The sequence below is a fragment of the Anastrepha ludens genome, chromosome 4, assembly GCF_028408465.1.
Source record: "Anastrepha ludens isolate Willacy chromosome 4, idAnaLude1.1, whole genome shotgun sequence".
Classification (NCBI taxonomy): domain Eukaryota; kingdom Metazoa; phylum Arthropoda; class Insecta; order Diptera; family Tephritidae; genus Anastrepha; species Anastrepha ludens.
In genome coordinates, this window is record NC_071500.1 from 106,913,923 (window position 1) to 106,941,569 (window position 27,647).

Below are 27,647 nucleotides of genomic sequence, written 5' to 3' on the forward strand. Positions count from 1 at the left end.
ATAACTTAAGTTTAATTCGATGCAACTCAGGAATTATTTCTTAAACTTTTTACTGCTCCATAACTACTATTTCTGAAATTTCTTAAAAGAGACGTTTATTTCATCGATCACCTCTGAATTTGAACCACGTTTGAGCCATTTTCTTCCTATTTCTAGACATGAAATAGTGACAGGGGCTAAATCTGTAAATATTTTCTGAGGAGGACACGCAATTCAAAGCTGACCTCGGGAGGGTATGAAAATATCGAAAAATTTCGTGACGAGTAAATATTTCAATGCTTATCTTAAAATTGTCTTATTAAAACTTGTTTATTTGAAAATAAAATTAAAAATAATTATATATCATAATTTGCTAGTTGATATACATACAATTGCTGGCATTTGATATAAATGAATGGAAAAACATAAACAACAAACTACATATTTGAATATGCATGTAACGTCAGCCAATAGGCAACCCATGTGCTTATATATATGTATGATTTATGTATGTATGTATGCATATGTATGTACGTATATATGTATACACTTTTACTGGAATTATAATGCTGTCAACAGCAAGACCCAGCGTTTACCGCAATAGCGATTGAGAAGAAGAAAATGGAAGAAAATAGACAAGTAAATACAAATGAATATTTATTCAAATGTATTTGAAGTTTTTGCAGTCTATGTGTAGATGCATTAGGTCCCTGCAGTGAAAAGCAAAAGTACTTAGCAAAGATTCGATGCAGTGCAAGAACTGGTATTTGATGGAGGAACTCATACTGATTTAAGAGTGATTAAAATTGTACTAGTTGCGTAAAAATTAATAAAACATTTTTGCAAAAACAAAAATTCTTTTATCACTAATATACTTTGATGCTTATATACTTTGTACTTATAATACACCGAAGCTATTTAACATATGTGACCTGGTCTATGAAAAGGTACCTTACGTGTCAAAAAATCATTTTTCACTTTTTTGTTGATTCGAATAGTGTGTGAAAGGCTCTTTAAAATGGTGAACACCAGAAAGTCATAATTTGTTTAAAAGTTTGTTAAAAGTAAAAAAAGAAAAGTACAAATACGAAAAAGACTGATTTTTTTGTCATGATACAAATTAGAATATCGAAGACAATAATTTGTGCAAATTAAAAACTGAACCATTCCTGGACAGTCTGAGGTGTAATGAATACGATACTGAAGTCTGTTTTCAAAAAATTTACAAACATGTGTCACTTATGTATAGTTATTGTTGCTATTTGGAAAGCTTAAATTATTTTTTATATGTTTGGAGCGCCATCTTGGATATGCCATTTAAAATTTTTCAAATATGACACCAGAATCGTATTAAGTACTTCGAAAAATTTTTGTCACCGGGTCTTATAAGTTTTTTTTGGCGGATGCCGGTACAAAAGCTAACTTATTTTTTAAAACGATTTTTCTTATTTATTTATATATAAAAAATGTTTTTCACTGGATCTGTGATTTTATTGATACTGTGATCTATGCTGAAGAAAATAAGCCAAGCCGGATTGAAAAATATTAATATTTAAAAAAGTTACAAGGGTTTTTAGAAGTTTAAACTTTAACTGCTGTTTTCTCGAAAACTTGTTTTCGCACGTAATGTACCTTTTCGTAGACCACGTCACATATAATAATTGGTTTGTTCACATTATAATCTGGATTTCTAGTAGTTACTCTAAGTGGCCTTCAACAAGAACTTCGTTTTTCAATAAGAGTTAACCCAGAGAATCTAAACTATGAAAATACAGAATACAAATCAATCTTTATGAATCGGCAATCCCATACGTCAATGAAGCCAAATACATAGGTATCACACTCGATGCAAAACTGCGCTGAAAAGCGCACGTAAAAAGGCAACGTGACGAGCTCGATTTGAAATTCAAGAAACTACATTACCTAATTGGACGACACTCTAAATTATCAACTTCCAACAAATTATTTATTCACAAAAAAATTGCAAATGCTGTCTGGTTTTATTACATCCAATTTGGGGGTTGTGCAAGCAAAAGGTAACTTAATAAAAAATACGCAGAGCCACGGCACCCACGTCACTGTAGACAGTTATAATTTCGAGGTTGTAAAAGACTTCGTCTCTTTAGGAACCAGCATTAACACCGATAACAATGTCAGCCTTGAAATCCAACGTAGAATCTTTCTTACCAACAAGTGCTACTTTGGACTAAGTAGGCAACTGAGCAGTAAAGTCCTCTCTCGACGAACAAAACTAACACTCTACAAGACTCTCATCATGCCCGTCCTAACGTATGGCGCAGAAGCTTGGACGATGACAACATCCGATGAAGCGACGCTTGGAGTGTTCGAGAGAAAGATTCTGCGTAAGATTTTTGGACCTTTGGACGTTGGCAGCAGCGAATATCGCAGACGATGGAACGATGAGCTGTATGAGCTTTACGACGACATAGACATAGCGCAGCGAATAAAGATCCAGCGGCTACGTTGGCTGGGTCATGTTGTCCGAATGGATACAAACGCTCCGACTTTGAAAGTATTCGATGTGGTACCAGCTGGGGGTAGCAGAGGAAGAGGGCGGCCTCCTCTGCGTTGGAAAGATCAGGTGGAGAAGGACTTGGCTTGACTTGGTATGTCCAACTGGCGCCGGTTAGCACGAGAAAGAAACGACTGGCGCGCTTTGTTAAACTCGGCCAAAATCGCGTAAGCGGTTATAGCGCCAATTAAGAATAAGAAGAAGAGCCCAGAAGCGGTGAATGAAGACGCCTTTGTATTGCCAAATCTTGCTCTAAGTAATGCAATAAAAATTTGAATATTTTCGGTTTGAAAAGCAAAGTTCTTGTTGAAGTAAGAATGCTTCGAAATGTAAGCAAGTACAGAATGAGAATTAGTTCATTAAAAAGTACATATGGTATGATGCTGACGCCCAGGTTGAAATTTGAATTTTCGTAGGATATCGCCATTTTGAAGATTCCTTTTACTATATTAGCTTTGAAAAAAGACATAAGGCGAACTACCTCAGTAGCTAGGAGAACTGGTTTACTACCAGTAGTTCCAAACTAGTACCATAAATTTAGCTGCAGGGTGTGCACGAGACGTAGCATGTGCATGCACATAAGTATATATGTATATGTGTTGATTATGTATTAAAAGATTGTGTAGTTGTGCCTATGTATGTAGAGCCTGCTTGCGACATAAATGAAATTTTAATAACATATACGCATGTTTCAGAAATTTGCGGTTGATTAATTGAAATGTGGTTAAAAGCTTGCGGTTAAAGGCATGCACTTGTACACATCCACACACGCACACAATACAGTATTTAGTACACGTGTCAGTTTGCGCTACAGCAAGTCAAAGAAGTCAGGAATGTTGTTTCTTTGCAGATGCTTTGTTGTAATATTTCTTGCATGTGTTTTTGTCATAAGTTTTCAATGAATTCAGTTGCTAAGAACGCTTCGAAATTATATTGTAATTTCAATAATTAATTGGAAGGCAATTTCGCAGAAACCACAATAATGAATATGCAGGGTTTGTGGGGAAATGTCAAGGCAAAAGAGGCGAAAGCGGTGATGGCAATGGTGACCACAGTTTCAAGCAGAAGCATCATAGGTTTTTGGAAGTTAAGGTATGAATCATTGGAATGTGGTATTAATTTTAATCGATATTAATAAAAATATAAAGTTGTGCTTTCGTATTAATGCGTGCTAGAGCAATAGCGTTGAACACACACAGGTATTAAAGTGCCTTATTTGACGTAAAAAACAAAGAAGAAAACAAAACAAAAATCAGGTATTGACGGAAAAAACAGGGGAGAAACAAAATAAATATAAAAAAAACGACAGAAAAAAAATCAGGTATTAAAGTGCCTTCTTTGACGAATAAAAAAAATTAAAAACAGAAAAAAAAAAATTGGAAAGTAAAATATTTTTGGTACTTTGTTTCAATTTAGGTTATTCCTAAGCTAGGACTAGTTCAAAATGCTTCTAAAAATCGGACTTTTTATGACAAAAAAAAAATTTATATATGAAAAGCCAAGGCATGGCTAAGTTCGAACTAGTTTTATGAAAAAGAAAACTCTATAACGGTTTAGTACTGAGGTAGGCCACTACTTGATGCAGATTCCACCTTTGGTGATAGATTGCTTTCCAGTATAAGCATTGTCGTTTTCTTATACCTCATTTTTCATATAGAAGGAACCTTAACTTTAAAAGGAATCGTCCAATCCAATTTCTGTCTGTAAATGCGTTAATCTGATTATTAATTCAGACTATTTGAGATCTCAACGCGCCTAAAGTGAGCATAGTGAGCATCAATAGTACTTACATTATACACATCAACTCAAAAACCCTTGAAGTTATTTGTACGCTGCTTATTTGATTATGAAGCCCCACTAGAAACACCCGGCGAATGCCGCTTGCGTATTTCAGATTAAAAATTTTAATTCAAAGGCGAATATTTTTATTTTTATTTCACTAACGATTTGCCTGTTGGTTTTTATTGTTTTTCTTGCATTGCAGAAATTCCTCTAAATTCCTTAACAAAGTAAGCAGTGTTAGCTTGCAGTTGTCCCCAAGCAACGTAGCAACACTTACTTAATGGCACTGACACGCAGTGGTGAAGGGCAAATCTTTGTTCAGACATTTACTTAAACCCTTTTCAGCCATTTAGGCGTTTATTAGCTGAATGCCAAGCCGAATGCCGGGTCTGTCCATACGCTCCTTGCTCACCACTCCATCAGCAAGGTCTGCCTATACTAAGAATACCTAGCGCACTGCCTTCTCGTTGATTGTTCCACCATTAGCCCATCACAATTCTAACGGAACGGTAAAACGCAGTTTGCTTAACTCCTTTCAACTCCGTTGTACAGCAAAATGAGCTGGCTTTCATTTATTGTATGCGCGCCCCCAAAGGACCTCTGAAAACAATTGCTTTGAAAGACAATTGTCAAAAAGTTGGCAGCTACCACAGCGACAAACTTAAGGATACTCACACCAACAGCAACCAACACACATACGCCCATTTACTCACAGTCACTCTCTCAAGGGCAAATCTATGACTGTTGCTTGCCAGCTACTTAAGACGTCGCTGAATGACAGTTTAAATTTGCCAAATACTTTGCTTTTGCGTCAAATGCGAAATAAAATATATGAGTTGTGATATTTCATTGTGTCAGTGTTGGAGCGGAATTCATGACGGCAATTACTTTTAAAATTGCATAAGTATATAAATATTACGAAGTTCATATGCCTCAGTAAGCTCACTGAATTCTATTCCTCAGCAGCTTTAGCCGCCCTTTCAATGTGCGCACATAACAGTCTGCTTTCAACCTGAGCGCCGCTTGGCATATTTCAAGGCGCACTCACATCCGCATTCGTCTTCATCTAAATACGAAATCCTTAGGGCCTCTTTTCTCGCCTTGAGTATTTTGTTGAATTTGCTAGACTTGCCAAAAGAAGAGAAGTGTTAAAGATAGTCTGTTGTGTGGCGGTTTGGTTTCTCTCCCCAACAGTTGAAGACAAATGCAAGTCACAATAGGCATTTTGATCGAGTCTTGTGGAGGCAAGTAAGAGTAAAATTTGTTTATTAGCTTTGTGCACAAATTAGGCAACCTGACAGCCAGTTATTTAGACAATAAGACTTTAGTGCGTTGATGGAACGTGCCAAAGAATGCTTGAGCGGAGGAGGAAGGAGCGTTGATGGAGAGGTTTAGCCACATTTTTCGAAAGTTGATTTTTCATGAAACCATTGACAGTGGAAACGGTTCATTAACTTAAGCGCGCGGATAAAAGAAGTTTTATGAAAGTTGCCGACTAGAAATATAGTTCGTATGATTCCCATTTCGAGAAATTCTGTGTACTTCTGGTGGTGAACACGAACTATTTGCAGGACAGTAAAGCTGTCTTGGAGGCTACTAAAAAAATAATAAGAATTGGTGCGTACACTTCTGCTAGGTGATGGATGAGCTCCTTTTGCTGTTTGGCGCGTGCGCCTTGATGTTGTTCCACAAACAAATGGACCTCCAGTTTTAAGTCGACTTCGAACTTTTTTGTGACAGAAATACATTCGGAGGTTTGCCATTGCCTGCCGAGGTCGAAAAATATTTCTTTTTGTCATTTTGATGTTTTATGTTCAAAAATCGAACCTACGCACTCCCGAATGGTAGTCACGCACCATTCATTCGGCTACGGCGGACGCCAATTAAACCGGGATAATTCAGAATATTATTTCTTTGTGGCTTTTTCAGATGCTCGGTAAGACATAAAGAGCTTTGAAACAATCTCTTAGTGCTACTTCCAACGCTCAAATTCTGATGGAGTAACGCTTAGAGTTCGGTTAGTCGGTACTGAGTTACAGGATTGACCAGGAATCATATCCACCCAGAGCTCTGATTTCAGCAGCATGCAATGTGTGAGTATATTAGTGTTAAAACAATAACAACAACATGATTTTTATAAATTTCATTTGACATGATTTCACGATGACAAAAGCCACCACTTTTGTTTATTGCGTAGCTACAAGCGTAGTACTTAGGGTGCAAAATGCAGCACTGACGCTTATTTACTCCTCCTTTACATTTTATGCGTTGGTTGCCATTTTTATGACCCAGCGGATTACGCAGCCTTGGCGACAGTCAATTTCTGTTAAGAATATTGCGCTTTTATGCTCACAGAAGTTTGCTTTGTTATATAAGGTGGGCCATTTAAAATTTGCTTTTTGAATCGGCTATAAAAAAAGTAATGAATATTTTTTTAAACTTTTTTTTTATTTTGAAGATTGAACATTGTCACTTATGAATGATAATAATAATAAAATAATAATAATAAAAATAATAATATAATGGCTGCCACGACTGGCTTTACAGTAGGGCATTCGAATAACCCAATTTTTAAGCACATTTTCGATTGTTTGGGCTCCAGTTTCATGAATGGCAACTTCGATTTCGTATTTTAAAGCATCAATCGTCTCTGGATGGTTCGCATAGTATTTGTCCCTAATGGCTCCCTACAAAAAACTATCCAACGGGCTTAAATCACAGCTCCGAGGCGGCCAATTGGTATCGGAATTTCGGCTGATTGTTCGGTTTTCAAAAACGGTAGCCAAAAGTTCGAGTGTAACTTTGGCAGTGTGACAAGTTGCACTGTCCTGTTGAAACCAAATGTCGTCCATGTCTTCCTCTTCAATTTTTGGAAACAACTCGTTGAGCATGTCACGGTAACGCTCGCCCTTTACTGTAACCGCGACTCCTCGCTCATTTTCGAAAAAAAAAAAAAAATGGCCCGATGATGCCGCCAGACCAAAAACCGCACCAAACAGTGACTCGATGTGGGTGCATTTGCTTCTCTACAGTAACGTGTGGATCTTCTGAGCCCCTAATCCGACAATTTTGCTTATTGACGTAGCCACTGATGTGAAAATCGGAAAAGAAGAAGAAGACTCACCACTTTTGAAATAGGTTTGCAATATTTCCCAGAATTGTTCAAGCATATAGCGTCCCATTTCGTAAATGTCAAACCTTTAAGTAAATTACGAACACATTTGACATGTCACTTGTGTTACCATTCTCAAAAAAATAGGTGGTTTAAAAAGAAACGCTATATGGCCCACCCTGTATCTGTCGACTGCTTCCATCGTTAAGTTGCTTGGCCAGCCATATGCAGTTGTGTATATGTGTAAGTATACGCTTATATACCTAGCATTTTTCTCAACATAATTGTATGCTGTTTAAAGATTTGCTTGTCTCTGTCGTGGCCATAAAACTGACATTGATGCTTATAAAATTGAGAAAAAAGGTAGTTGGTAAATGGTAAAGAAAAGCTCAGTGAAAATGAGATTTTATTTGTTTGTATGTGTAGTGCGCGGAAATACGAATTCGTAAGTGAGAGAACGTAAATCTTCTGCAGGCAATAAGGAGCACATAACACGTCAAGCAAAAATGTAAGTTGAGACGCGTCAGGGATAAGTTTAATTTTATTGAATGGCAGCAGGTAAGTTTTCTTAGTATTTCATTGTGGGCTGAGCGAGCGTAGCTGTTAATGCATTCTGTGTTATTTTGTATACGGGAAAGTAACAAATTTAAGAAAGCTGCATGTGAACTGTTTGTGAACTGCTTGTGTACTTGTGAAGAAGTCTCAGTGATATATAGACCTCAGTGGATAGATAGGGTTAGTATGCCTTTAAGCGATAGTGTCTGGTGGTGAACGAGGACTAAACGAAGTACCTCCTGTCATCAAACAAGTAATAATACTAAAGAAGTCAACGACTTTTTGTGTTTGTATTTGCAGATATAATAGCCTCATAGTCCCTTTTACTGCTCAGGGCAGGGTAATGCAGCATTTACCACCTTAGAGCGTTACACGCGCTGACTAGAATAGGTTGTGTGACGTTGAGCAGGAAACATCAGACAACATAAGATATTACTGTGCTGAGCTCTCTGCAGCTGCAGTGTGTGCTTTCTAGGATCATTGCTCAGTTCTTAGTAGGCGAATTCTTTGCCGCTTAGAAACATAGTAGCTCACGAGGTGCCTTAATGAAATTTGTATCGGAATAAACAACTTTGCTATAGCAGGGCGATTTCGGTCTAAGCTGTCACTGGCATACAACTATAAACGGCATACAGCTATCAAATCCACTGCGAAAGTCTATAGCCTGGATGAAATAGCCCTCAGGTGAGAACGCACAAACATTTTTAACAGATTTCCAGATCAGATCATTCTTCGAAATTTATTTTGATATTATTTATTTTTTTACAAGAAATATTTTTTATATAAAAATAAATACAAATAATCATATTACAGAACCTTTACATTGGAATGTATTTTGATTTTGTTTTTCTGAATACTAAATAAATATTTAGAGGCCACAAACATAGTTTAAGTCATTCTGTATTCTTAAAATAATTGATTCATTACTTACTGCCATTAAAATTTATTGTACTAGCTGGAGAAAACTTACCTGTAATGGAAGAAAAATAAATATTTATTACAAAATGCTAAGCGAAGAAGATACTAATATACTTAGATTAAGAGACTTTAATGTATTTTAATGATGTAAATAAATTATAAAAAAGGTGCGTGTAGCGTAGTACACATAACAGAAGTGAAACTTTCAAGACAGACAAAGAAAGAGGTAGAGGCTCGAGAGAGAATGAGAGAGAGAGAAAGAGAGAGAGAAAGAATATATATCTAAATAAATTCACACCATTTTCAGAGAATACAAATAGACAAAATTTACAAAAAACGGAGACCGGTTTGGGTAAACGCCGGACACAAACCGTAGCAACAAGTCGCACTACTTCGAGCGCTTACCACCCGCTCAAACGCAGTGATTCCAGGACCGCAGCAACGGCACAAATAACCGCAAGGCAATACCAATAAATCCGAAGCCGGAAGGGATAGCACTTGATAGTATGCACAAGCACTAGCCAGGAAATGGAAATAACCGCCAAAATGTAGGCACAAAAAAAAACACTCCAAAAAAATTGGGACCAAAAACGCCCAAACAGTAGGCACCAAGGAAATATAACACCAAAAAGTGGGCACCAAAAATATATTTCCTACAAGTTTGCGCCAACAAACAAGCACCAAAAAGTAGGCAGAGTTATTTCTCACTAGTTTCTCACTAGAAATTAGCAACCACAAAGTAAAATAGCCTTAAGTGTATCTAAGACATATATAAGGCATAGCTCTCTCTCTCTCCTTTTCCTCTACGTTATATCTTTTTTCTCTCTCGCGGAACGAAATTGCCTAAAACGTTGCATAGCCTTAACATTTTACTCTCTATTCGCGCTCCTCCATCGACTCCTAAGAAGTTTCACTTCAAAAAAAAAAAAAAGTAAAAAATTCAGAACAATAAAATTAATAGATTTAAGGAGACTCCAATGAACCTTCTCCTGGAGTGCAGCGCTATAGCGCGGAGAAGGTTGAAATATCTTAGCCAACTGCAGCCAGAGGAAAGGCACATACGCTCAATCCATCCCAGCTTGGCACAAAAGACCATGAGGTGGGAGGGCAAATCTCATTCATACATTTAAATCTACATCTACATCTAATATATTTAATTCTTCATATTAAATTCCATTTAATTTTAGAAATACTAGCACCCTTCTCAATGCCGGAGGGCCAAAAATATCCAATCTTCTTTATTGTGATAGCACCCACTTAAATTAACGATTTCGATGGATTGAGGTAAATATTCTGAAAAACCGCTAATTATGTCAAATTCAAAATTAAGCAACACCTCAATTTTAAGAAGGCTATCTATCATAAATTGTAAGCGAATTACATGAGCATAAAGCTGGTGAAGAAATTAGACATGAGAAATTTTCTTGCGTAGAGAAGCTTCCAAAAAAAAAACGCACACACACAAAACAAAAAATAATAAAAATAGAAAATTACTTAAAAAATATGTTTTCCTTAGATCTTTTCATATCGGACGTCCTTGCCGTCACGCACACAGTTTTGTAGTTGCTTATACACTTATGGATATTTGTGCCATATCATTTAATATTAGCACCATCACGGGTCGTAATTTTTATGAAGTATTTGCTCGATTTGATCTATGCTTCAATGCAAGTAGTCAGAATAAAATTGATTTCAGAAAATAAGGCTGCCAAACGTAAGTTATTTTAAGTCAGTGGTAACAACCTTACTGATTACATTTTAAAAGATAAGAAAAAATAACAAAAACTTAAGATTTCAAATTAAATAGGTAGTTTATTTGACAAATAATGAGGCACAATAAGCGATTTAAACAGAGGCCTTGGCTTCTCAAAATCTATCGTTAGTTTTTCTAGAAGTGTAACAATTTTAAGAGATTGTACATCCAAACCTATTAAAATCTGCATTTGGTAAAGATATGTGTTAGGAATTTTCTGTATTAGGCTGACTATATCGTCCCCTTAGTATAACAATAGCCTATGTGCTCATAGGCTATTATTTTTTTATTGAATATTTGGATTCTCCATCGTCGATTTTATATGTGGTCAACATTTTGTCAAATTCTAGTTCCACAAAGTGGGTCAAAACGTCAGTCAAAAAATAATAAATATTTACAGACATAACGAGATTTGAGTGAAAGCTACTTTCGACAAAAAGTTTGAAATTCATTTTCTCAAATCAGCAAAAAATTTATAGGCTATTTTAATACTAAGGGGACGATATGTAAGGTTCATATCTTCATACTTTTGATAAAACAACTTATCTCAACTAAGGCCGTTTCTAATGCTACATTTACTATTTAAACTATTCATACTGGACAGCTCTTAGCATAAGAGCAATCCTAATTGGCTGGATTAAAATATAAAATTCTTTTATGAAAAGTTGCAAAATTTATGGATTAATGGAGAAATACCTGCTAAAGCAAATAAGTAATTTTGTTAAAAGTTTACAGATATACATAGATATATACATAGGCAGTATAAACAGCTTACTTTTTTATGAATAGAAACCTTGGTAACCGCGCTCTTTAGTCTCCAGTTGTTGGACTTTAAAAACGTTGTTTTCTTATAGAATTAATATTTGAAAATTAATTAGTATTTTTTACTTGAAATACTTAGTTGCAGTTATGAGAATTAGGTTTCTTTAATATTTATAGTTTTAATTGAATTTTTCTAATATTAGTCTTAAGGTATTTAAGTGTTGTATACTTGGCTTTAATTGAAATTTGCTAATTTAAGATCCCTGTATTTTATATATTTTCAGTTTTATATACAGACATTTTGTATTCTTTTAATACTATTTTTATATACATATATTTATTTAATGTATTTTGTTTATTTACTAGTTCTCAACACTTTTGATTTTAAATTAAGCTTTATAGTATTTTTCTTATTAAAAATTGAAGCTTGTATGATTTTTTTTAATTTACTAAGATTCTACTTAATTTATTTTTTATTATTTGTGTGGAAAAAAAACTTTTGTGCGCAAATGTACGTACTCATACATAAATAGCGTGAAATTGAAATAAATTGTTTTAAATTTTTTTAACTTTTCTTAATTTTTTTAAGTAAAATTTTTTAATTAATATAATTAATGTTTTTTATTATTATTTAGCTTTTTTTAGTACTTGTTTAAAATTTTGTTTTGCTTTTCTAAAGTTTATTTTCTAAATTTTTAAAAAGTTATTTTTTAAATGTTTTTGAATTTGTAATTAATTTCTTTCGTAAGAGGGTTGGGTCGCTAAATCTCCTGCTACTTTAGGCACGCTTTTAAAACTATAAGGTTTGCTTTATTTTTACACACATACATATGTACTTTATGTATTTATTAAAACTATTGATCACCACAGAAAAGTTGGGAAAGCTAAGCAGTTGCAGTTGGCGCTAGAATTTAAAATTTCTTGCTTATTTATTCACATATGCGGAATTGTAAGTGTTTACTTATGCTACCCAGATTATAATCATCTCGATTATAGAGTTAGTTGAAGCAATTATTTTTAATAGATTATTTTATTTTTTAGCTCAAATATCTTTGTACAATGTATTGGTACTTTAGCTTTGCGAATTAAATTTATTTCGGACGTATTGATTACACTTTTGTTGAATTTGGTACCACGTTTTTTTTATTTTTCAATTATATTTAGTGTTTGAGTTTATGTGATCATTTGCACTTTCCCAAAATATGCATTAAATAATTTGTATTTTTTCAGCATTTATGTAACACATACTATCACATTCGCCACCTTTACTTCCACTACTCTAACTCATTTACGTTCGTTTGCGCGCTATTATGTTGTTGTATTTAATATGCCACTGTTGCGCAGGCGCATCTAGCTGCACCGACAACGTTGTTGCCATTGTTGTTGTTGTTGATTTTGCTAGTGTTGTTGTTGTTGTTGCATTGGGCATCCTGAATGTTAGCGTTGTAGCAGTTGATTGTTTCAAAATCTGTACGTACGCATTTTGTAGTTTGCATATTTTCGTTCGAAAACAAGAAAGAAAAGAAGAAAAAAGAAGAAGAAAAAATAAGTTGTAAATATTATTGTTGTTGATGTTGTTTTCGTATTCTAATTGATATTGTAAATGTTTGTTAATAAACACTTGATTGAAAGAATTGCAACACGCTTACTAACGACTAAAGGAGTGTAACGTGAAAGAAAACACATTTACGTTTAAAGAGTAACAATAAATGCATAAAAAGTAGCGTTCAACAAGTAACGGGTTACTGAATAAAATTTAATTTTTTTAAATGACAATTACGGCAGAAACACACACAACATTAACTGTTAAAAGTAATGTAATAGGTGACTAACTAAGAACATTTTTTTTTGTTTTTTTTTTAATTTTGCGGTTCACAAATTGTTGATTATAAAACTATTTGAATCATTAGTTGAGTTAGAAAAATTTCAACAAAGAGAGAAATTTTTTAAATATATTTTATTTAAACTGTGATAGAATTGTGTTTTTTTTTAAATTTTTAAAACATTTTTACTCCTAAATTAAATCTATAAATTTCGTGTGTTTGCAAACTTCATTTGTATCCGCTTTGCTACATATTTCTTTTTTGTTTTTGAATTTTTTGTACACACAACATCAAGTAACAACAACATTCAACAACAATAAAATAAATAAAAAATTAAAACAATTCTTAAAAATGTAAACAAGATTTAACATTAATATATAACTGAAAAAAAGTTATAAGTTTAAAATATCTTTCATAATATTTTATAGTTTTATTTCTTATAATAAAATTTAATATATATTCTGTTACTTATAAATATTTATTTCAGTAAGTAGGAAAACCTCTCAAATTAATATTTATTTTTTTAACTCTTGAGACTTAAAAAAAATATATAATTATTACTGTCATTTTTGCAATATTTTCGGCTTTAATATTCCTGTGATTTTTCAAAAATGTTTTTGAAATAATTAAAAAAAAAATTGTGTTTTATTTTTTATGATTAAAAAATAATAATTAATATATAAAAAATATAATTTTTTTGCGTTTTTTCGTTTATCTTTTGGTTATAATTTTTAACTTTTAAAACAAGAAAAGAATTCAATTATCGATGTAATTTTCTGCTTTATCATTCTTGTGAAGTTTCTAAAACATTTGCTTATTTTTTTTAAACAACTGAAAAAAGGTGTGTTTTATTTTGTATAATTAAAAAAAAAATGTATATATTTATATTTAAATTTTTTTTTTAAATCTCCCGCATTGTTTCGCTTAGCGCTTGCTCAGAGTTTTTATTGTTTAAGACGTGAAAAAAAAATATAATTGATCTGATATGTATAATAATTTACTGCTTTACTATTACTGTGAGTTTTCTAAAACTTTTCTTTCGATTTTGTGAAATAATTAAAGGAGGATTTGTGGTATTTTTTTTTTAATTAAAAAAAATATATATTAATTAAAAACTTTTTTTTTTATTTTTCGCGTAGCGTTTGCTCAGAGTTTTTAAGGTTTAAGACTTAAAAAAAAAATTATAATTATTACTGTTATTGTTATTTTTGGAATACTTTTCTGCTTTCATATATTTGTGATTTTTATAAAACTTTTGCTTAAATTGAAGGAAATCATTTGAAAAATGTTTCTATTTTTTATAATTAGATTATAAACTAATTAAATTTTTTATATTCTTTCGCGTTTTTCACTTAATTTTTGCTTACAGTTTTTATCTTTTAAGATTAAAAAAAAATTTAATTGTTAAAATAATTTTAGGTGTTATTTTTGCTTTAATAAATTTGTACTTTTTTAGAACATTTGCTATATTGTTTGAAATATTACAAAAAATATAGGTGTTCTATACTTTTATAATTAAAAAAAAATATGTTCTATTTTTTATAATTTAAAACTATACTTATAAATCTTTTCCCTTAATATTTCGCGTTTTTTTGCCTAACTTTTGCTTACAGTTTTTAACTTTTAAGACTCATAAAAAAAGGTGTATAATTTTCTGTTTTAACATTCTTCTGATTTTTCTTTTAATTTTTCCTTAAATTTATTTTAATAATTAATATTTAAAAATAATTGTTTTCATAATATTTATAAAAATTTTAAAGTTCTTTTAAGTTTTTTTAATTCTTTCGTATTTTTCGCTTATTTGTTGCATATAGTCTTTTAGTAATTAAAAAAATGTATTATATTTTTTGATCAGTTTTGTTATATTCCGCTTTCTATTATTTTTTGTTTGTTTTTAATTTTCTCTACTCCTCATAATTTGTATTTGTATCTACCAAAATCCTGCAAAATATACTTTTGTAATTATAATTTATTCTAAGCACAATTTTTTATAAATACTAACACAACCAAAACAAAACAACACTTATGTATGTATGAATGAGTAAAAGGAGTTAGAAGCTTAATGGGATTAAGCGATGAGGAACAATGAGTTGTATTATTTATAATGTTAAATACTTATAATAAACGTACAATTTTCTAAAAATATAAAAAGGAAGTTTTACATCTCTCTTCTCTGCATATTCAGTCGAAAAAGTATCAACAATGGTTCCCTTGAAACAGTCACCGATGTGATACAAATTTTATATTCTTATATAGAAAAGAATTCCAGCAAATCAAAAATTCAAGAGCATCAAAAATAGAGAAAATTAGAAAAAAAATTTTTTGGTTAAAATACTTCCCATATTTTCTTCACCAATTTTATGCATCTTGAATATTTAAGTGCGAAGCTTCTGGTTTGCAAAATCCATTGAACAGAAAATAAGTTTTCCAAATAACGTACAAATTCATACTTAGGCATTTAAAAAAAATATTTCTCAGCATTCTTCTTTTTCTCTTTATCAATTTTAAGTCTCTTAATTGCCCAAAGCATGCGTTCCGCTTATTTCACTAATTGATTATTCGCTAATAGCAGGCATTCACAATTTTCTTGCATCCAAGCCATGCCTTTGAAGGTATTAAAGCCTATTCACCGACGAAATTCCATTGCAATTACCTTTGCCTTTGCATGGCTGTGTTTGCTTAAGCGAAATTCGATGCCGCTACATTCCAAAGCGAATTAGCTTACGCATGGACTTCAAAGGTATTATTGCTGAGCTAATTTAATGAACAAATTTACAGCTAAATGTGATGAAAATATTATTGTGTTTAACTGCAAGTTTTTGACAATATACACAAATCAAAAATATTAAAGAGTTGCAAATAAATGGGAGATTTCTTGTAGTTCATAAGCGAACTTAATTAACAAAGCCAGTCAGAGCAGAACATTTCTTCATATTTGCACTAACTAGTTGCTGAATGTTGTTCTGACAGTTGTTTTGCTTGTGGCGCTTACTGCTGTGCAAGTTTTGATGCCGAAGTATTTTTGATTCACTTTTAAATTTTTTACTCTACGTTTTTAATTCTATTTTGTTCAACGAACCATTATTTTTAACACTTCTATCAAAGTGAAGTGATATAACAGTTGACCGCATATTTCCACTGCAGCTAAAGAACTCAATTCGGTGTTAAAAATAAAAAAAAATATCAATGGTTTCCGTGGAAACATATTTTACTCAAAAAGCTGATTTTTGTGTCCATTTGAGGGTTGCTATCGTCAGATGGCAACATCAATTTCAATGGGGCAACTGCTTCATTTCAAAAGCTAAGCATTTTAAGTTTCGGGCGATGTATTTTAAATATCCCCTAAGTATAGTAAATGTATCATATAAATGCCATCTAGCTGCGCGGGCTACTACATATACATACATATAAACGAACACAACTTTCAAAGAACTCTATAAAGATTGAAAGTGATGAAAGCTAATTGTTAATATTTTTGATATTGACGACTAACCTAAATTCTGGCTCATTTTACTACAAATTTCTTCTGGTTGTAGAGCGTATTTCGAATCCTGCTGAATCCAGAGAATGACTAAATAAATTTCAAATCTATTGCCTTTTAAGTAACAGAAGAGTCCTTGTAATTTTAAACGAAAAAAGCTTCAGCGACCTACCTTATTAATAGTGACTAGACTATCGCCTAAACTTCGATGTCCTTATATGCATTTTTTATTCGTTTACTATTTTTGTATTTTTGTATACTTTTGCTAGTTGTACAAAAAATTATTTGATGTTGCTGCTCCACCCTGAAATAAACAATCCACCGCTAAGCTAACAAAGTCACTGTGATGAGCAATTCTGCAGACTTTTTCCCGTTTTTTTCACAAATTTGTTGAAATTTTTTACTATATGCACACTAGCGACCAAATAAAAAAAAGCAAGAATAGAACAAAACAAAGAAGGGCAATGAGCAGAAAAAAGTACATAGAAGATTGCTAGAAAACATAAAATAACAAAAATCAATTTTCACCGTTTTCTTTTTGCCACAACGCAAATGCCAGCTTGCAATTCAAACTTTCGATTGTGGCGAAGGCGTTGATGTGGCTGTTGCAAGTAACAATTGCGGCAACAGACGGCAACTTCAATGTGCCGCCAACTGATGACTTCGCTAACCGCAGGGGCAAAGGCACCGGGGCGGAACTAAATCAACAGACAAATATGCACATATGCATACATGTATGTGTGTTATTACAATGAAACAAGCTGGAGGCGAGCGTACTGCCATTGCATTGAACAACTACAACAACAGCGACAACTAATGCTAGTTATAACAAGCGAGACATGTCAATAGCTCAGACGTGGCAACACCGCAATTGCTGCTGCCGCTGTTGCCAGTTAAATTTGTTGTTGGTTTTATGCAATAATTGTTGTTGTTATTGTTATTAGTGTCGACGTGAAAAGGGTGTGAAGTGAATTGCTGGTGTTGGAGCGTCACAGCAGTAAAGTTCAATTAATTGCAAAATGCATACACACACAATCATACAAGCGCTACATATACAAGCGCAGACAGGAGCTTGCACTAAAGTACGAATCAGCAAGTCATGAGTGTCAATGTGCTGCCCTGTGTTGCCTTCAAATATGCTTACATGCGCATACATACATATTTATACTTAGGAGCACATACACGCGCATACATACACACACACCTAACCTGAACACCTTCTTAAATCTACTCCTGTGGATGGGTAATGTGAATGTGTTGTTACAAAGCTCAGTTAGTTGGTTGCTCGGCGGGCGGCTGCCTGCTGGTTATTTCGTTGGTTTGACGTTTCTTTTGTTCACCAACACACGAGCACTCGAACACTCATACACACACACACAAACATTTCAGCAGATAAGCCACAAAAATTAAATTAAATTTCGTTATTTGTGTAAAGGCACAAGTACAATCACGTGCCACCGAATGTTACATATTTTGAGGCGTAGCAAAGTTGAATATGAAACAAAAGCGGAAAGAATTTGAACTGATGCGGGCCACAAACAAGAAAAAATCATAAGAATCGGCTGAAATTCGTTTCGCCACGCATCTTGAATCGGTTGACAATTTTAATTTCACATTCTGCGCCGCCGATTACACATGGAACGTGGAAGGAAAATAACTGCCATGCTTGGGATTTATTATAAATTTTACCACTTTGCTGCGCATGTGTACACTTTGAGATCTCAAAAAAACAAAACAAAAAAAAAAAAAGAAACAAAAAAATCGTCAACTTCCTCACTTTCATGCAACCGATTGCAGGAAACCCAAGTTTTTTCTTAACTCTATATCTGTAATACGTCACACGCACGTTGATCTGTTGAAACTTCAGTCGATTTTTCGGATTTATTGCCTGTTTGTGACACGGTTAAGTTATGTATGTTATATATGTAATACAATTATATTACATTATCTGGCTTTATGGAAAGTAGTAAAACCAGGAAAAAGCGCTGCACAAGTCGATTCATATCGACGCATCGGCCTATTGTGTATCGGCTTTTCTGGCATGACGATTTGCTATGCAAAGTAAACGACAATCTACCCATAAATTATTACATTTTTATTAAGTCCTAAGTCGAAAATTGATATTTCTTTGTCAAACAAGACGCAGAACAGTCTGAGCTATTTGAAAGTTCATTATCCCCATCCTATACTTGCTATACATTTACGATCTCCCAGCTTCTGAAAAAACAGTAGTCGGAATGTTCGCTGAAGACACTGCCGTACTCAAAAATTGACTCCCACCCCCATGCCGCCTCCCATAAGCTCCAGAAAGGACTTGATAAAGTAAGCCAACCGAGACAAAATCTTCCTAAGCCACTTTACACTAAATCAAACAATCTTCCTCACCCGTTAAGCTCAATAATATAATCATCGCCCAAACTAACATCACAAAATATCTCGGTATGCATCTTGATGGTAAACTCACATGGAAAACCCATATTTTCAACAAGCGAAAGACTCTAGGAATACGTCCCAAAAGCCTATATTGATAACTACATCGAAATTCTCATGTTTCTCTCGAGAGTAAGCTGTGACTTTACTCAACTATCTTGAAACCGATATGAACATATGTCACTCAACTTTGGGGCACTCCAACATCGAAATACTACAAAGATTCCAGTGAAAAACTCAGAATGATGTTGAACGCGCCTTATTATATCACAAGTGCAATAACTCCCAAGATTTCCTGTATTAAAAAAAAAGAATTAGAATATAATAGAACTAAAATCATCTAACAACATTGCACCATCACGTCCACCAGTCACGTTTTGCTACGTAACGCTTCACGGTGATGGTGAACGATGTGGCACAAGATTACACAACGCTGCCTTATTGCTATGAGCGCACATTCCTACACATATGCAATATACATAAACATACACAAATCATCAGAAATAGTAGCAAATACATTGCAAGTGTAGCATATAAAATACCCCAGCAATCGTATTTTTCTTTCGTGCATTCCTCCTCCAAGCCACTTACAGCGAACTGCGCTTCATTGGGAGTTGTTTCCATTGCTTGGTTGCAGCTAAAGTAATAGTCTTTCAACGTGATCGTATGTTCAGTGCCCCAAGCACGTTGCCAATATTTTAACCTTTTCTGCTGTTGTTGTATTTCTTTATCCATCTCTCTTAACAGGGCGCAATTTCCGCGCTGTCTTCCTGCCTCTATTTCGCTCCGACTAGTTTACTCACTCGCTTACCCATCTCCCATTTTATTCTTTCATGTTGTTGGTTGGCTCCAATTTGCCGCTTTTCATTTCCATTGCGAAATTTTCGCCGCTAAAGCATCTACTGCCAACATCACTTTTCACTCTTCGTTATTCTTATATCATCTCCTACCGTCACATTTAAAATCCCGCTCCATTTTATTGTATATTTTCCTATTTCCATCCCAGTTGTTCATACCCTCCAGCGTCTTTGTTGTTACGGCATTTTTGTTTCCGCTTCAATTGTCCAACACATGTTGCCATTTAGTGACGGCTAAGGTAGGCAGGAGGTCGCCTAGTAACATTTGAAGGGGAGAGGTGTGTGAGAAATGACGTTGGGTGGTGGTAGTTGGCAATGTTGGCGTAGTTGAAAAATTTATTTCACCATCAACGCTGACGTCGAATTGAATTGAATTGATGGATGTGAGTGAGTGAGCGAGGGAGTGAGGCAATGAGTTTTACATGCCCTCACACACTTTGTATTATATACTCGTACATTAGGGCTGCTCAAAAGTACCATATGCTGGGAAAAATTTGATGATATCTACCTTAGCAAGCTGTTTTATTAAAACTCGCCAAGACATGCAACACGAACTTGTTTAACACGACTCCAACAACACTGGTTAAACTACGGTATCTTTTGGTCTATATGAGATCCATTCAGATATCTGACTGATACCTAACCTAGTTGAAGAAGTAAGTTCTAAAAATTTGCCGCCCTAAATGTGTACCTGCGTAAATGTGTTTTATTTGTAGTTTGTTCACCCACCTTTCGCTTTCAGCGCCTGTTGGTATGCATTGAATTGTGCGCTTTTGGTTTTGTGGTTACGAAACCAATTTATTTACCTGTGTGCGCTATTGCCTCACCGAATAAAAACGATGGAATATATGAAAAAAAAAACATATTTACATACCTAAGTTTGCAATGTATGTATGTGTGCATGTGCGTGAGTTTGAAATGTTACGTAGGCAGTGTAATAATAATTTAACTTAAATTTTCCTAACTAAATATTTCCAATGACTGTGTACGTACGTGCGAAGGAGGGTAATAGCTAAAATTTCACCATTAAGGCCATGCCCTTACTCGTGCCTACCAGTTGTTCGTTGACTTTCAATAATCTCTACATGCCGCATGAAGCCTCCCATTTGGTTGCCTAGCTTTAGGCGCAAAAGTTCAAAAATACCGCACCAAAAACTTTCTTTGATTGCCTCTATTTGTTTGGCTTGCAAGTGGCATGCGACACACACACACGCATTGACATACATTTTCATAAAATACACTTTACTATTACGTAAGTAAATATGAGTGTGAAGGAACTTTTCTTTGAAGCTACTTTGAGAGGTTTTGCGTAATTTTAATTGAGAAATGTTTCGGATTTTTTTTTTTTCATTTTGTTAGAAAGTTAATTGTATCGTTTGTAATATCAATGGCACAGCAAAGGGCGTGTTTCTTGGAATTTCTTGTTGGGTAATTTCGAAATTCAATGTGAGTTAGAATTTGATTGGATTGACATGTCGCATACAGTTGCACAGTTATGTGAACTTTGATTTTCTAGATTAGAGTAGATATGTGTGTGCTACTTAGAAATGAAAAAAAAAGAAAACAAATTTTAAAGTGAGATTGGAAATATTTCATCCAGGCTTATTTTACAACTTAACGGTCCTGGTATTAGGCTTGAAACTGCTTTTTTCAAAGAAACATGATTTATTTTATTCTGGTCACAGCCGGCGTACTTTAACATTTTTGCTTGTAGAATGGCCCCAAATTTACTTTCGCATTTATTTAGAATTACTAACAAAAAGTTTTGCTCTTTTTATGCTACGCCTTCAGTTTGTTTTACAATAAAAAAGTGACTATTTTTCCATAAAATATTTTTTTTTATTAATAATTAATTATTAGGCTCGCTACCTATGTGATGTCAATCGTAGATTTCAAAGTGTTGGCAACAGGAATAAATAATAAATAATAAAAAAAAATTAAAAAAAAAAAAAATGATGTTTAATTTTTTGGCCATGGAAAACTTTAATGCGCAGCTTCAAGAAATAATTTTTCGTTCGGGCCATCTTATGCAATATAAATACTATTTGCCTAGCCTTTAACAAAAAGTGTGAACAAGTGGGAGAGTTGTAGAAACAATATGCATTACGGGAGGATGCGGACCTACCCTGCAGCTGCGTGAAAGGTGATGCTCGAGCTGTCACTGCTTCACAAAACGATTCAGAAATCAGCCAAGCGTACGCTGTTGAATATTACTAGGAAAAATTTCAATAAAGGAAAAGTGAAGCCATTTGAGAACATGGAATTGCTGACCCTACAGCTCTAACTTACCCAGATATTTAAGGCTGATATAATTAAAGTCATTAAATTCAAATGAACGGGATGGCAAAATAAACTGGAGTTCATTGGATTTGGAAGGAAACTCCAGGAGTGTTCCCTGAACTAATACACAATTGACTCGAAGGCATAGGCGTTGGAATATGTAGCTCCAAAATCAAGCGTTGAAGCCGATGGAGTAAGCATTTTCCAAGCAGAGGTATATGCCATCTGTCTACGTAAGGCGAATTGCCATTCTGAGCGACAGTTAGGCGACACTCAGAGCATTGTCGTCATGTGAAGTTAAGTCCCCTCTGGTCCTTGAGTGTATCGAGAAACTGAATTTGTTACGAATGCACAATCCCATCTGGCTAATTTGGGACAGGACACAATGGTAGACTTGGGAACGAAGTAGCGGACGCATTGGCGAAAGAGGCAGTGGTATCGTTGTGAATAGAACACAAGACCTTTCACACATCATCAAGGGGAAGCTTGGGAGTGAAGGGCTCAGACTAGGAGAGGTTAGCAGGCACCAAACTATCGGGTACGCTAAGCGAAATCCTTTAACACCATTCAGGGGGTTGCCGATGCCGGGTAGGAGGTTTCTGAGACCAATTCACTTCCCTTTCTGGCCTGATCAGCAATTTCATTTCGCTATATTTATCTATGTACAGCAACTCAGATTAGAGAAATGTTGCATGCACAACCAAGAGATTTGATCTCACTCTTACAGGATTTGGCTAGTTTGGACCTGCACCATGGCGCCGTCAGAGCCTTGGCTGTCGCAAAAAATTCAAAAAATAATCTGTTACTAATTTCTTTGCAGCTCTCATATACACCTCTTGTGTCTATTGGTTTTCACTACCAAATTTGGTTAGCTTTTAGGGCCTCTAAGCTATTGAATATATAAATAGCCTCAAGTAACAAAAATAGTCTCCAACATAAAATTTCGGATTTAGTGACTTCAGACTGGTAAGAGTCTGTCATGAATTATACGGAACACCAGCTTTACTCTACAATCTTAAAAATAAGTCAGAATTTCATCTCATCTCCGGTTAGAGATCATTTCAAAATTATTATATAGCGAGCGCAATAAACTCTGTTATTGTTTATGTATGTACGAGTATGTTTGCACACTGGGCCACTGAGGCAACAAAATGACTAGAATTTTGAGTTCTAAACAGTCTCTTGCCTCCTCGTGGGCGAGGGTGCCAGCAAACTGTCTCCCCACAATGCGATAGTCGATTGCCGCGCAAACCAGCGCCTGTTGGTATCAAAGCAAAAGCGGCATTAGAGACTTAAGGCATGTTTGCCTTCCGCTGCATAGTACTGACTGCTTTGTATTTACTCGCATTTGCGCGTGTGCATGTGTGTGTGTGTCGAAGCTTTCCACCTAATGTGCTACTCTGAGTATTTAGTGCATTCGACTGCCATTATGCTAAGTACCGATGCGTTTGTGTGTGTGTGTGTGTTGTTGCTAAGCCATTGCCGGCATGAGATTGCGCTTGCCACAAGCTGCCGCAAGTGCCGATGCACATACACATACATCCGTTTTAATACACTAACTAGACAATTCATTATGGCTTGCTATGCTCAACAGCAGCCGCAGCAGCTCTTCATAATTACTTTTCACCTTAGGCCAGTTTGTGGCTGTATCCATGCAATAAGAGCGGGTGTATGTAGGTATGTATGTGTGGGCGCCGTAACTATTTGCTGCTGTTGCACCTTTTCAACTAGAAGCTCTTAATTATGTGCTTGCCAGCTAGCGTGTGTGTGTTTGTGTGGCGTCGTAGAGTGGTTGTCATTTTCACGCGCTCTCACTTCATACCTTTGTGTGCAGGCCCAAATAGTTGTTGCAAATTGGCAGACAAAGCATGTCATACTATAAGTAAGTGTTTGTGTGTGTGCACACATGAGTGGCAACTCTACCTGCTGTATATGTTGGCAGTGGCTTTGTGGGCCAGCTTAAGGCTAACTTTCTGTGATATCTATGTGGTGTATGACTATATTTTATAAGCTTCATTAAGCAGATATGGCGCACCCTCACTGGCACTAGGAAGGAGTAATAAGCGTATAAGACTAAAAAGTGTAGTAACTAAATGAACTGCACTTTGTAAGCTCCTGCTGTTGTGCTGTGCTACTACCTACTATCTCTACTTTTTCATCTATGGAACACTATTCAGCCAACGGCTCAGTTCCTCATTAACAAATTCCTCCTCAGTTACCCCGATTCCTTCCCACCCTCGTTCTATCATCTTCCATCTTCCGCTTTACTTAGAGCGTATTAAGCATATTTAGCAGAAGGATTTGTCATTCACACTAGTGCTCCTACAAGCTTGATAAAGCTCGCACAGCAGCAGCTCTAAGCATAATTAAATGTGCGCTGCCACTGCTACTACAGGTACACAAGCGCAGCCAAGCAAGTGTAATAACACTCATACGCCATGGCGAACGTCCATCCTCAGCTTACTCATATAAGCTTTAGAGCAAGTTTAACCAGCTGCTTTGGCAAGCTGATATCCGGTGTTGCTGTCATGAGCTACATGCATGTACATACACATACACATGCACACTTGTGATTATAATCACATATTATAAGGCTTGTGTGCTCGAATTAATGAAATTTTTAGCCACTTTGTTGAAGATGTGGCTGAAGATGATAGGCATATATAATAAATATTTACGTAACCTACAAGTATTTGTCTCAAATAACATACCAAATTAATAGGAATTCATAGTAGATGGGTTGAGTGAAATTCAACTATAGTTCAGTACATGCAGTGGGGAAAGGATTAAAATACTTAATATTGCAAAATGCTTGAGCTAGAAAATGAATGAGAGGTTGGAGAGAGAGGGACTAAAAGGGAGGTGTAGAGCGTCTGAGAGATATAAAGAGAACAAGAGAGGGAAACAGAGAGAGAGAGAGAATAATATAATTCTAGAGAGAGACAGAGAGAGATTACTTGTCATCATATCCGTGGTTACATACGTAGCGCCGATCTGGGCAAATGCAAAAAATCGCATATGAAACAAATAAAAATCACTCATAGATTAAGGACACTTAGAGTTCCGAGCGCTTATCGTACAGTTTCAGATGGTGCCATACCAATCATATCGAACAAAATGTCTATAGAGGCCGCGAACCAGCAGAGAGTGGCCGCAGCACTGGGACCTTTCTACAAATGGTCGTTGGGCGCACAAACTGATACCAGACATAGCGCAATGGTATCGAAGGAAGCACAGGGAAGTTGACTTCTACGTGACGCATCTGCTGAGCGCTTGTGGATGTTTCCATCCTTCTATTTCATGCCAGTAGTCTTGCGAAACCAACTTTCTTATGAGGTTTGGGACTGGCCTAACACTTTGACTAGGCTTGCTTAAGTGGTTTGGCGCATTGATCATAGACATATTCGGTATTTAAAAACCTATTATGCATCAGAGGGTTAACAAGCAGATTTGAATCTCCATTTATGGGAAATAATATTATTTCTCTGTATGTAAAAATTGCATCCATGAAGCTACTAAGTAGTTTTTCGCACACCTATTCTACCTGCACCTGCCTTTAATACGAACTGAAATTACTAAACTATATTTTGTGCATAATTCATAATACTTTGAATGATGAGGCCTAGCTTAGTAAGAGCTGAGAGCTCGCAAATATATACGCACGCACACAATCAAGAATGTGGTAAGTTTTGAACACAAGCTGGTTAATATTTTGCATTTCGCCAAATGGAATTTCATAGCCAAGCAACTAAACCATAGAAGGCAATATTCGGCTAAACAATGGTGGCAGCTTACATATGTGCCAGGCTTTGTTGTGCTGTAGTAAATATGAGCAGTGATATAAGCCAATACATACGTGTAGATGGAGTACATGAGAAAATCAAGCGTTTATAGCAGCAATCGTTTTGAGGGCTTCCCAAAAATCTGGCAATTGCTTTGTCCTGGCCCATATATACTCAAGCTCGCATACTTATAAGTACACACCTATCCATATATAGATATACTCGTATATACCTACATCTGCCGATGTGTAATGCTAAGTAATATTCCTAAATAGTATTGTGAAGCTGCCTATTGTTGCCGTTAACAATGCATTTTTCTGTTTTGTTTTGCTGCTTTTGACTACATTCCATGTGTTATTGTTATGACTAGCAGATGCTGCATAGTTCCAGCATTTGCTGCTTCGCATTTAAATGTTTGCAGCCTCCACACTTACATATGAATATGAATGTGCGTGTGTGTGGTATTTTGTGATTAAGCCCACATTTGCTGCATTTTAATATGGCTGCCTGCCGTCTGCTTCCTTTCCTACTCCGTCTGTCTGTGTGCTTTCCTAATAGTTGGTCTTCCAAATGCTCTCTCTGCCCTCTCAAATTAGTCACTCTCAAATGCTTTGCATAATTTTAATTTATAAATTATAGTCACTAATTAAGTGCATGTGGAAGGATTCAGTAATGAGTGCTAATGTGATGAAGGATAAAAGTTGTACGGATTCAAGTTTTCGGCGTCTTCGTTTGTTAGCTGGGCAAAGTTGTGTTTTGCAGAATTCAAGAAGCAATTCTAGGAAATGGAAATGGAGCGAAATTCCAGAGTTCTGTGAAATTTTCAGCTTTTATAATTAATCTCCAATTTCGTCTTAACTCTTAAAAATTAAACTTTCTTAGAACCAAGGTTAAACTAGTGGTCACATTAAAGATTAAAATACTTGGCAGATGAACTTGTGCAAAGTAAAATAAAGACCCATGAAGGAACAAAGAACACTTGGATATATTTGAGCCACTTGTAAGCTGCAGCTTAAGCGAAGATGAGACTTGTCAGAGATCTGGTCTAATTTTTTGGAATTGTGAGCGAAATTTCTATGAAATTGATAAGACTATTAGTGGAATGCTAGAATAAGACTAAAAGGTTTTCTTTGTTGGCACCAATTAAAGCTGCTTTTGCAATATCCCCAGGCATTCGAAGTGTATGACCAATGCATTTCCATTTTTGTCGCCGAATTTCGAGATGAACAGGAGCTTGTTTCGTCATACTCCAGAGACCAGTGTTGGAGACGGTATATGGCCAAAAAACGTGTAAAATACTGCGAAAACTAGTAACTTTAAAAAATTTAAATAATTTTTACCTTATTAAAGAGAAAGAAAATTTTAATTAATTAAAGAAAAACACAGTTTTAACTAACTGCAAAAATCAGCTAAACTTTTGATACACATGCCTTAAAATCTTAAAATAGAACAAATTTGACTATACAAATTTTAGGAAAAAATATGACAAAAATTTGTGTCAACATTTTTATTGATAAAATACTTTTGAGTGTATAAAAAAGCAAATTGTAAAAGTTTAACGGGAAATTTAAGAAGTAATTACTTACTTTAAATTAATAAA

The 27,647-nt window shown here is 34.9% G+C and overlaps 1 protein-coding gene across 2 annotated transcripts in view; it reads right to left on the bottom strand.

Moving 5' to 3' along the window:
* The window catches only part of LOC128860507 (CUGBP Elav-like family member 4), a 189,071-nt gene extending 177,385 nt beyond the window's left edge, over window positions 1-11,686 (bottom strand). For both annotated transcript variants that reach the window (XM_054098085.1, XM_054098084.1), the window contains exon 1: window positions 11,408-11,686. The gene's annotated coding sequence lies outside the window, so the exon portion shown is untranslated. The remainder of the gene's footprint in view (window positions 1-11,407) is intronic.
* Window positions 11,687-27,647: the final 15,961 nt, after the last annotated feature.